Source organism: Canis lupus, chromosome 16, assembly GCF_003254725.2.
Source record: "Canis lupus dingo isolate Sandy chromosome 16, ASM325472v2, whole genome shotgun sequence".
NCBI lineage: Eukaryota > Metazoa > Chordata > Mammalia > Carnivora > Canidae > Canis > Canis lupus.
In genome coordinates this window covers 54084352-54096289 of record NC_064258.1, presented here as the reverse complement: position 1 = coordinate 54096289, position 11938 = coordinate 54084352, and the positions used below count along the sequence as shown (strand labels likewise).

General features: G+C 38.3%; 1 long non-coding RNA gene across 1 annotated transcript in view; it reads right to left on the bottom strand.

Moving 5' to 3' along the window:
- Positions 1 to 508: 508 nt before the first annotated feature.
- LOC112651108 (uncharacterized) overlaps positions 509 to 11938 on the bottom strand; it is a 38597-nt gene continuing 27167 nt past the window's right edge. Inside the window, exons 7-10 of the long non-coding RNA XR_007402633.1 lie at positions 3940 to 4153; positions 3180 to 3418; positions 2472 to 2899; positions 509 to 711 (exon numbers count right to left, since the gene is read on the bottom strand). This is a non-coding gene — a long non-coding RNA (uncharacterized LOC112651108). The remainder of the gene's footprint in view (positions 712 to 2471; positions 2900 to 3179; positions 3419 to 3939; positions 4154 to 11938) is intronic.

The window sequence follows — 11938 nt, the reverse complement described above, 5'->3', positions numbered from 1 at the left end:
ATTTCTTCCAAATGTGAGGTTAGGAGTAAGACCGCCTGGGTCAGACTGTTTTCTCCAGCGCACAAATATATGACCTTTGGCAAATTACTTCACTTTTCTGTTCTCCAGTTTCTTCATATGATAAATATAAGTAATAGCATACGAACTTTGTAGTGTTATTATAAAGATTATATAAATTATAATCGAAGATGCTTAAAATGGTGCCTACATTTTACCAATAACAAAAAATTTAGCTTCATCAACAGTGATAATTGTAATGAGCAAGAAGATACTTGGTTAAATTACTCAGGAGCTGTAAGAAACTGATTAAGATCTAATTCTTGCCTTCAGTGAATATATAGCGGTTGAGACATGGAGAGAAATGAAAATAATAAAAAGCTAAGAGAATGAGGAAAATCCCAAAGAGATTGATCTTAAGGAATCATTAATTCAAAACAGTATCCACTAATTCATTTCAATTTAATAAATAGATGGTAATATAATTTATAAATGAATCTATGCTAGTTAATGGCAATGAAATATTTAATACTTAAAAACTACTTAATGGAGGGACCCCTGGGTGGCTCAGCAGTTGAGCGTCTGCCTTCAGCTCTGGGCGTGACCCCAGAGTCCCAGGATCGAGTCCCGCATCAGGTTCTTCACAGGGAGCCTGCATCTTCCTCTGCCTGTGTCTCTGCTTCTCTCTCTTGGTGTCTCATGAATAAATAAAGTCTTAAAAAAGAAAGAAAGAAAGAAAAAGTATAACAACAAAAAAACTAGTTAATGAGCCAGGATGCCCCTCACAGGATGATCTTTAATATAGACGATACCAGACATTTTAAAGATGAAGGTTTATAGACTTCTTTCGTCAATTATCTTTGCTTTCATGATTTAGTTTTATGCCCAATTTTACATAATTCAGCCTGCTTCTTTCTTAGAGTCCTTTTCCATATCACTCAACTGATAATATTTGTTGAAGGTCTCCTATATACTGATCACTATACATGCTCAAAAGTCGTGCATGTATTTTCAAGTGTCATGACAAGGTGAGAACCCATTAGAAAAAATACCACAAATGTTGGTTATGTAGTAAAACAACTTCTTAGTAGCCAAAAATGTATGTATTTAAAAATGGAGAAAATATTCTAAATGTGAAACAATAAATGGGGCTACAATTCTAATTGTATTTTTATTATTTAAAAAACATTTTTAAAGATTTTATTTATTTATTTGAGAGAGAAAGAGAAAGAGAATGAGAATGAGAATGAGCAGGACCAGAGGAAGAGGGAGAAGCAGCTCCCTGATGAGCAGGGAGCCTAGGATCACAACCTGAGTGGGAGGCAGATGCTTAACTGTCTGAGAGGCCTGGGCACCCCCTAATTATATTTTTAAAAGCCCTTTCACAGGATACCTGCACCCCATTGTTTATAACAACAATGTCCCCAATAGCCAAACTGTGAAACAAGCGTTGGTGTCCATCGAAAGATGATGGATAAAGAAGATGTGGTTTATGTATACAATGGAATATTACTCAGCTATTAGAAATGACAAATACCCACCATTTGCTTCAACGTGGATGGAACTGGAGGGTATTATGCTGAGTAAAGTAAGTCAATCGGAGAAGGACAATCATTGTATGGTTTCACTCATACGGAGAATATAAGAAATAGTGTAAGGAACCCTAAGGGAAAGGAGGGAAGCTGAGTGGGGAAATTAGGAAAAGAAGCCATGAGAGACTCCCAATTCTGGGAAACAAAGGGTTGAGGAAGTGGAGGAGAGTAGGGGAATGGGGTAACTGGGTGACAGGCAGGGGGTTGGGGAAACTGGGTGACGGTCACTGAGGAGGGCATGTGATGGGATGAGCACTGGGTGTTATACTATATGTTGGCAAATTGAATTTAAATAAATACATATATATTTTCAAAAGCTCTTTCAATTCAATAAGTAAAAAAAAATCAGTGAAAAAAATGAGAATAGGACAGTTGACAGTTTTAGAAATATAGTCATTGGATATGTGTGATATGTCCAATTGCATTATTAACAAGTGCCAGTTTAACTAAACTTGAATACATTTTTCATCTGTCATATTTGCAAATACTAAAAACGAGTGTCAGTGAAGTGCTGGCTGATGAAACCATCAGTAAGTCCAGCCCATTGAAAAACCATATTTCTGGGATGCCTGGGTGGCTCAGCAGTTGAATGTCTGCCTTTGGCTCAGGGTGTGAGGGGTCCTGGGATCGAGTCCTGCATCAGGCTCCCCCCTGCTTCTCCCTCTGCCTGTGCCTCTGCCTCTCTCATGAATAAATAAATAAAATCCTTTAAAAAAAACATATTTCTTAGGAATTTCCCTATTAAAATACCAGGGTATGCAAATACTATCTATAAGAAAATTCTTTGGAGAATTTTATAATAGGAAAAGTAGGTTTGTGTAGTACATGATGTACCTAAGAAAGACAGTGAGATAAATATTTACTGGTAGAGAAGGAACTCACAGTTGTTCACAGCCCACTGTTAGGGCCCAAACACTCAATCCCCGGTGTGTTGCAGGAATTCTTTTTGGCCACTTAGGGTTCACGGCTGAATTCCTCCCCAGGAAGTAACTGCCTCACCCAAAGTGACACACGCAGCTGGGGATGGCTGGCATCTTGGACTCGTCAGGAGAGGCATAGAAAGGCCTGATTTGCTGTTTCAATTCTGGGTCACTTTGGGGAACAGTCCCAACTCTGGAACTCCAGGGATTGTCCGAGACCTTTGACAAGACCGCGTTATGTTTTCACTTCCCCGGTGGCCAGTCTTTCTTCCTTCTTCACTGCCTCACAGGCATTGCTTTCAGTTCCCCAGTAGACTTCATGCAGACAAATCTCCATTTCAAAGTCTTTCTCAGGCCTCCAACTGAAGAAGAGTTGGTGCCAGAAGTGGACTGAAGACAAAACCAGTGGTGGGTTGGCAAATGTTTAGCAACTGGCTTTCTGGGTGGGTGGGTGGGTGGGGTGGGGAACACCTTAATTTGTAGCATTAGTCAACCTCCATGGTATAAATACTCCCATCTCAGAAGGTTTCAAGCTACTAACTTGATCTTCCCAAATGGAGAGGACATGAGAGAGGCACACAGTCTCTTGACTGAAGGCACACTTCTCAAGAGATAGGGTGAGCCAGGAAGCATCAGACTGCAATACAAGCCTAGGAACTTGATTACCCACCACTAACGGGATGTGGGCAGGGACTACTCCATCCAGTTGGTAGGCGAAGTACTCATGGAATCAGGCCTGTGTAGACCTGCAGTTACTGCGGCTGCCTGCTGGCGAGGTGTGATGGAATGTGGTGGAAGGCTCTGCACTGGTGGCTGGAGCAGGGCAGTATCACAGGTGTTTGAAACAGGGGTGAGGAGTGATTGTAACAACAGTGGACTTGGATGGCTGCTCTTGAGGTCCATGGATGGCTGGAGAAAGAAAATGAGAAACGATATTCATCTCCAGTTTAAGTAGAAGTGTGACCAAGCATCTCCTTGGCTGCACTCATCCCAAAGTCATTGAAAGCCCAAGTATAAGCTTTCATAAGATTGTTTATGACTGTTGTATGGTGACCTTTGCACTTCCATGGCAGAGATAAGCAGGCACAGAGAGGAGTCACCAGCCTGGCCAGGCACTTGAGCCTGTTCACCGGGACGAATTAAGGCTGCTGCTATACCACCTAGGCGCCTTTCATGGTCACTTCCTTGACCGATTGTGATTGTAGATGGAGAAGTGCTATACTCCCACCCAAGCAAGTTACGGAATTCAGAAGCAGAATTCCCCTAAGCATGAGATTTGGGACACCCTACCAGATAAGCCACCTAGTTGAGTGTGGATGCCAGTCCAGGGTGAGAGAATCTACAATGAGTAGTACAGAATGAGATGGGGTAAGGGGGTGTCTGTAGTGGCCCTACATACAGTAAAAGGGGCTGAAGCTTGTTCAACTCACCTTCCCCTGTTGGTTTTCCCCCAACAAAGACCAATCAGATTCCAGGATAAACTCTTCCAAGATGGGGTGAACTGGGCAGCCCAGGTGGCTCAGGGGTTAAGCACCTGCCTTTGGCCCAGGGCATGACCCTGGAGACCTGGGATCGAGTCCCACGTCGAGCTCCCTGCATGGAACCTGCTTCTCCCTCTGCCTGTGTCTCTACCTCTCTCTCTCTCTGTCAAATGAATAAATAAATAAAATATTTAAAAAATAATAATAATAAATAAATTACCTGCAATACGTGGAATCCTGCAGGACTGATAAAAAAAAAAAAAAAGATGGGGTGAACTTACTCTAGGAAGTAAATGAATTTGGTTAGACCACAGCATGCTGGAGTAGAGCCTGTGCTGGAAGGCCCAGATGCTGGAACACTGACATTCATTCCCCCAGAAGCTGCAGGAATCAGAGTTGGCTGCTGATAACTCACATTGGGTCCCTCCCCAGGAATTGGCCTTGGCTGAAGGAAGCTGCCTGGCCCCGTGTATACTTCTTTCTTGGAGGCATTCTGCAGGTAATAGCTGATCAGTAGAGAGTCATAGGATGTAGCCCTCTTGCCTTAATCTGTAGGACCATTTCTGCTCCACAGCTGCCTTGGTGTTGGTTGAATTTTTCTTGCAAAAGTATCACACACCAGTCCTGCTTCCCTCGTTCCCTCATAGCTGCCATTCTGAGAGCACTCTCCAATAAACTTCCCACAAATCTTCACCTCAAACTCTGTAGAACCTGACCTAATGCATGAGTTAAGTACAATACAGTACAATTTCTGGAATCATGCAGCCTAAGAAGTTCAGCCTAAGAAGTTCAACCCTTGAGGCAAATCTAAATAGGTTCAAAGACCTAAAAGGCATTAAGTTCCATATAAGAAAACAGAAGCTGATGAATGCATGGGTAGCAGAAGGCTGGGAGTTGTAGAGGTTTGAAGATGGAGGAGAAGGTATAAAAGTAGTCGTCTAGGAAGCAGAGGTACTTGTTGTGTAAGGATGCAGAACAGATCATTGGGGTTAAGCAGGAGTGGAATTTTATCAAGAGAATGTAATGAGGTACAAGGGGTTGATCATAACTATTTCTTATTTGTAGTTATGAATCTAATTGTAAAATTCCACTTTTGTGACATACTTGTATCAATTGATTAAAACTATGGACTAGGAAATTTAAATGGTCAGAATGGACATAATCTTTCATGATAGAAGGTGACTGGGTTAATGGATAAGGAGCTGAAACTGTATTCAGAATTCTGGAGGAAATAAACTGGAAGGATCTCAGAGCAGGATACATTAACTTGAGATTATCTAAGGACGATGGGCATGTTTAATGACACAGCCAAGGATACGACAGTGGGAGTGAGAAGATGAATGGGATGGAGTATGATATTCATTATTCATTTAGTAATAAACATTTGTTGTAGACAAGTTCAAGGAATTGAGAAGACAGAGTATTAAATCTGCACGAATACTGGGGTTGGATACAGAGTTGGAAAGAGCGAGAGTCATCCAAGAAATATAAATCTTTTGAAGCAAGTTTTTCCTAGCTTTACTGAGATATATAATTGATATATAACATCATTTAATGTGTACAATGAGATGATGGATATATACATATTGTGAAATTATTCTCACAGTAAGTTAACACATCCTCTCCTTTTCTTTCTTTTTTTTTAATGGCAAAAACTTTTAAGACTCAGTCTCTTAGCAACATTCAAGTATAAAGTCACTATGATCTACATTACACCTCCAGAACTTATTTTACAGCTGGAATTTTGTACTCTTTGTTGGCCTACACCCATGTCTTCCACCTCCAGCAACCACCAGTCTCTTTGATTTCTGTGAATTCATTTTTAGATTCCACATTGGAGATCATGTACTATTTGTCTTTCTCTGTCTGACTTGTTTGACTTAGACTAATGTCCTGAAGATTCATCCATGTTGTTGCAAATGCAAGGTTTCCTTCTTTTCTATGACTGAACAATATCCCATTGTGTATGTATATATCTTTATCCACTGATCCATCATTGGACAGTTACACGGTTTCCATGTCTTAGCTATTATAAAAAATACTGCAATGAACACTGAGGTGCAGATATTTCTTTGAGATGATTTTATTCCTTTTGGGTATATATATATATTCATATATATGTATATATATACATATATACACACACACACATACATAAATACAGAAGTGGAACTGCTGGATCATATGGTAGTTCTATTTTTAATTTTCTGAGAATCATCCATACTGTTTTCCATAGTGGTTTACCAATTTACATTCCCAGCAATAGTGTATAATGTTTCCCTGTTCTCCATATCCTCACTAGTGTTTATCTCCTCCTAATAGTCCTTTTATCAGGAGTAAGATGATACCACATTGTGGTTTTGATCGGCACATCCCTGATGATTAGTGATGTTGAGCATCTTTTTTGTGCTCCAGTTGGCTCTCTGTCTTTGAAAAAAATCTCTCTTCAGGTCCTTCACCCATTTTTTAAATAAGATTATTTGGTTTTTGTTACTGAGTTGTATGGGTTTCTTTTATATTCTGAATATTAACCTTTTATCAGATACACCATAACAAATATTTTCCTTTTCCATTGTCTGAATTGTTTCCTTTGTGTAAAGTGTTTAGACTATGCAGTCCTGCATGTTTATTTTTGGTTTTGTTGCTTGTGCTTTTGGGGTTATATCCAAAAACTCATTGCCAAGACCAGTGTCAAGGAGCTAATTCCTTCTGTTTTCATCTAGGAGTTTGACAATTCCAGATCTTGCATTAAACCTTCAGTCTATCTCAAGATAATTTATATGATGTAAAGAGAGTGGCCCAGTATCACTCTTTTATATGTGACTGTCTGGTTTTCCAAACACCATTTACTGAAGAAACTATCTTTTCTCCATTGAGCATTAGTTGGCCATATATACACGGGGTTATTTCTGGGCTCTATATTCTGTTCCATTGGTCTTTGTTTTTATGCCAGTTGTCTTGTTTTCATTACTGCAGCTTTGCAGTACAGTTTGAAATCAGGAAGTGTGAGGCCTCTGGCTTTGTTATTTCTCAAGATTATTTTGGTGCCTTGCGTTCTTTTGTGGTTCCATATACACTTAAGGTTTTTTTTCTATTTCTATGAAAAGTGACATCATAATCTTGATCCAAATTGCATCGAATCTATAGATGGTTTTGGGTGGTATGGATATATATATATATATTTTTTTTTTTTTGGCGGGACCACGGTGGTTTATTATACATTTCTGACACTGCTGCCCGCGTCCGCACTGCGTGGTATGGATATTTTAACAATTCTTCCAATCAATGAACACAGGATATGTTTTCATTCATTTATGTCTTCTTTAGTTTCTTTGGTCAGTGTTTTAAAGTTTTGAGGGTACAGGTCTTTTACCAACTTGATTAAATTTATTTCTAAGCATTTGTCACCTCTGTGAATAACCTTGAAATATCAATATACTATAAAAAGGTACAAATCAATTAATATAAAATGTCTTCAGAGTGGAATTTTTCTTACAATTAGATTTGTGACTGCAAGCAACAAAAAAGCATGAGAACATCCTGTTTCTTGTTGAAACTATGTACTTGAAAGCATACACAATCTTGACCAAGTTAGATTCTAAGTCATATTTTTAGAAAATGCTTGAGCTCCTTTGATACTATCCTTTCCCATTTCTGTTCTTAGTTTGCTCTTTAACGTATTGCTGTGTTTTTATTTATAGTGTATTCTATACCAAGGGACTATGCTTAAGTAAAATTAAAATCAAGATAATTAGAAACAACCATATGATTGACTCTATAGTGAGTTTTTTATTCAGAGTCTTGGCCTCAAGTACTAATGGCACAAAATGTTACCTTTAGACCACCCCTTTTCAGACTTCATATACTAAATTCCAGAGCCTATACAATGAATTGCTCTTTTCACCACTTGGAAGAAGTGAAAAGATATGTGATAACTTAAAATGTGATTTTATGATGTGATAACTTCCCAAGTAAAAATACATGGAAAGTTGTTTTCTCATCTGAAATACAAGTATTTGTTTGAGTCTCAGTGCACAGCTCAGCATTTTCATTCCCTAAGGACAGTTCTCCAGATGACCTTTACCTTAATAACTGGGTTGACAGAGTCTGATTATAATGATAATCACAAACTAAAAAAACTGTGGGAAAAGTCATTCAGTTCAGGTGGGTGATGCAGAAGGTTTCCTCATATCATATGACTTTCTCCTTTCCCATCAAAAAGGATGAGAGAGAATCATTATTTTGGAGTAGTCTGCCCACAGTGTTCTGCTCTTCAAGTAAATTTTAGGTACTTGGAAATACAGTAACATATCGAATTACTACATATGTTTAGCATGCTTTTGATCACAAGAATACTATGTGCTAGTATTTTCAATTGTGTTTTCTCATGTAAATTTTTCAATAGTAGTTTAAAGTTGAGGCTTAGACTGTGTTATAAAATCACTAATAATGTGAAGTTTTCTGCTTATGCCTTTGAAACAGCACCACTTAAAAACCACACCATAGGATTTCACCTCTGGAAATAAGTAGATCTTCTCCCTATTTTTCTCTTTAAGGACAACTAAAAATCACAGCCCATATACACAAAACAAACTTGGAAAGGTAGAGAAAAGAGGGAAGACTAACTAGAAACCTTGGGGCCCAAGGATTAACACAGGAGTGTCTTCCTTGGGTTTTTGTTTAGCCTCCTATATCCCAGGCCTGGAGATGAAAAAGTTGGCAATCTAGAGCCACTAACAGGTACAGACAAAACAGCAGTAACACCTCAATGAAAGCCTCTTCTCTCTAGTCAAAGGACCAGGAAAGGGACCACCTAGCAAAAAACCTTTATCACAGAAAAAGTTGCGGTCCCCCTCCAACTCTGGCCAATAAAGGTAGAGGGGGTAGTGTACCCCACCACTCTCCTCAGACTGTAATGAGATCCCCCAAACCACCTGCTGGAGTGGTGTCGGAGAAGGCCAAGTTAGGAGCTGCGACTTTTATTTCTGCCAGGTGATAATGAGGCATACCCTCTCGACAGTATCTGTGGCTTTGATGGAGGATCCATAGCTTCTGATCCTATCTCTGAGCATTAACTCCTACTGCCTGCAGAGGTGATCTCAGTGAACCCAGCCCAGGGGCAATGAGTCATCATTCCATAATGTAAATGGGAGGAAAATGGGGAGCAGTAAGGAAGGAATTTCTACTTCTTTCATTCAGGGTGCTATCAATAGAGACCTAGAGGAATAACAAGGAATACCTGCACCCTCCCATCCCCACCATGGGCCCTATTGCCAAAAGATGCCAAGTGGAGAGCCTGGATTTCTAGTCCAATAGTCCAATCTGGCAGTAACAAGGTAATAGTCCCCACTTTGCCCGCTGAAGCTACATCAGAGGAAACAAGGTAACACACAAGGTTTAAATAAGATCCCAAGTCGCATAACAGAATACACAAATTGTTCAGCTTTTGACTGAAAATCACTTGTCACAACAAGATCTGGGAAAATTAAAATTTCATTTAAAAAAAGACAACCAGTACATACCAATATTGAGATGGTAGAAATGTTAGAATAGTCTAATACTTAGCACAGCTACTGTAAAAATGCTTCACTGAACAAGTATGAGCATACTTGACATTTTTAAAAAAGAGAGAGCTTCAGCACAAAGTACAAAGTATCAGCAAATAGGAGATATGAAGAAGAACCAAATGGAAGTTGTAGAATTAAACAACATAAAAAATGAAATTTAAAGTTCAGTAGGTGGGATTAAGAGCAGAATAGAGACAATAGGGAGTAGGAATCAGTGAACTAGAAGACAGAACATGAGAAATTATCAAATCTGAAAAAAAAAACAGAAAATGGTGTTAAAAAAACATGAACAGAGTGTAAGAGATTCTAGAAACTATAAGAAAATAGCTAACATTTGTGTCTTAGAAGTTTTGGAAGGACAGAAGAAAGGGGAGGGGTACTGAAAAGAACTTGAGCAAATAATAGTTGAAATAGTTGAAAACATTTTAAATATAGAAAAAGCTATAAAGAATAAACTAGATGGAACAATGCTACCCAATTTCAAGGCATATTATGAAGTTATAGTAATCAAGACTGTTTATTGGTGGAACCCCAGATACACAGAACAATGGAACAGAATAGAGATACCAGAAATAGACCTAGACTAATAAGCCAACTGACTTCTGACAAAGATACAAAAGTAGTTCAAGAGAAGAGGAAAAGAATTGTCAATAAATGGTGGTGGAGCAATTGGACAATTCATAGACAAAAGAATGATTATCTAAACTTCACACCTATGGAAAAATCAATTCAAAATAAGGACTAAGTGGAAAAGATAAAATTATAAAACTTTTAGAAATAAAAGGGGATAAAATCTTTGGGATCTAAGGCTAGGCAAAGAATTCTTAACTTTGGAACCCAAAATGAAATCCATACAAGGCAAATTTAATAAATTTAACTTCATCAAAATTGCTCCATGAAAGCAACATGAAGAGAATTGAAAGAGAAGCCAAAGATAGTAAATATCTGCAAACCATATATCTGACAAAGGATTCCTATCTACAGTATATAAAGGACCCTCAACAGAAAAAAAATCACAATCAATTCCATTAGAAAATGGGCAAAACACATGAAGACACTGACAAATAGACATGAATGGCAAAGAAGTACTTGCAAAGATGTTCATATCATTTGCCATTACAATGAAGTGACACTACCCACCTATCAGAATGGCTTAGACGAAAAAAATATGACAACACCAAATACTAGAAAAGATATAGAGAGACTGAATCACTTATACACTGTTGTGTGGAATGTAAAATAGGACAGCCATTCTGGAAAACAATTTGGCATCTCCTTTAAACACAAAATATGTGAACTACATACAACCTAGCTATTGGACTTCAGAGCACTTACCTCAGAGAAATGAAAACTTATGTTCACACCAAAACCCTGTACAGCAATGTTCATTGCGGTTTTGCTCTAATAGTCCAAAAGTGGAAGTGGCCCAGATGTCCTTCAGTGACTAGGTGGTTAAACGCACCATAGTACATTCACACCATGGAAGACCCCTGAGCAATGAAAAGGATTGAACCAATAATGCTCGAAAACTTGTATGTGTCTCTAAAGAATGATCCAGAATGGAAAAAGCCAGTCCTGACAGGTTATATGCTAAATGATTCTATGTAGCTAACTTTCTTAAAATGGCAAATCAGAAAAATGAAGAATGGATTAGTCATTGCCAGGGGTTATGTATGGACGAGGGAAAGGGGGGATGACAGGAACCATAGGGAAGTAGGGTAAAATGAGGAATCCTTATGGTGATGGAAATGTTCTGTATCCCCACTGTATCAGGATCAGTATCCTGGTTGTGATGTAGTGTATACTTTTAGAGAAAACTGGTGAAGGGTACATAGGATATGTTTGTGTTATTTTTTACAATTGCACGTGAATTCAAAAATAAATAAGTTAAAAACACACTATAATTAGCCAATTATTGTTATTCGTCACATTTTCTGGCTACCCAGCTCAATTTAAGTACTTTTGCTAACTTAAGGGAATTTGCCCACTGTCTTGCTTCCTCAAATAGAAAACAGAAAACTTTCTCAAAGTTCTTTTTTCTATTTTTTATTTTTTTTTTTAAATTCTAGTAGAGTTAACATGCAGTGTTATATTAATTTCAGGTGTACAATATAGTGACTCAACAATTCTGTACATTACTTGGTGCTCATTATTGTGAGTGCACGCTTTAATCTCCATCCTCTATCTCCCCATCCCAAACCCCCCAGTAACCACTAATTTGTTCTTTGTAATGAAGGCTCTGTTTCTTGGTTTGTTTCTCTCTCTCTCTCTCTCTTTTTCTCTCTTTGCTTGCTTAGTTTCTTAAATTCCACATGAGTGAAGTCATATGGTATTTTTCTTCTCTGGTATATTCCTCTCTCTCTCTCTTTTTTTTTTTTATT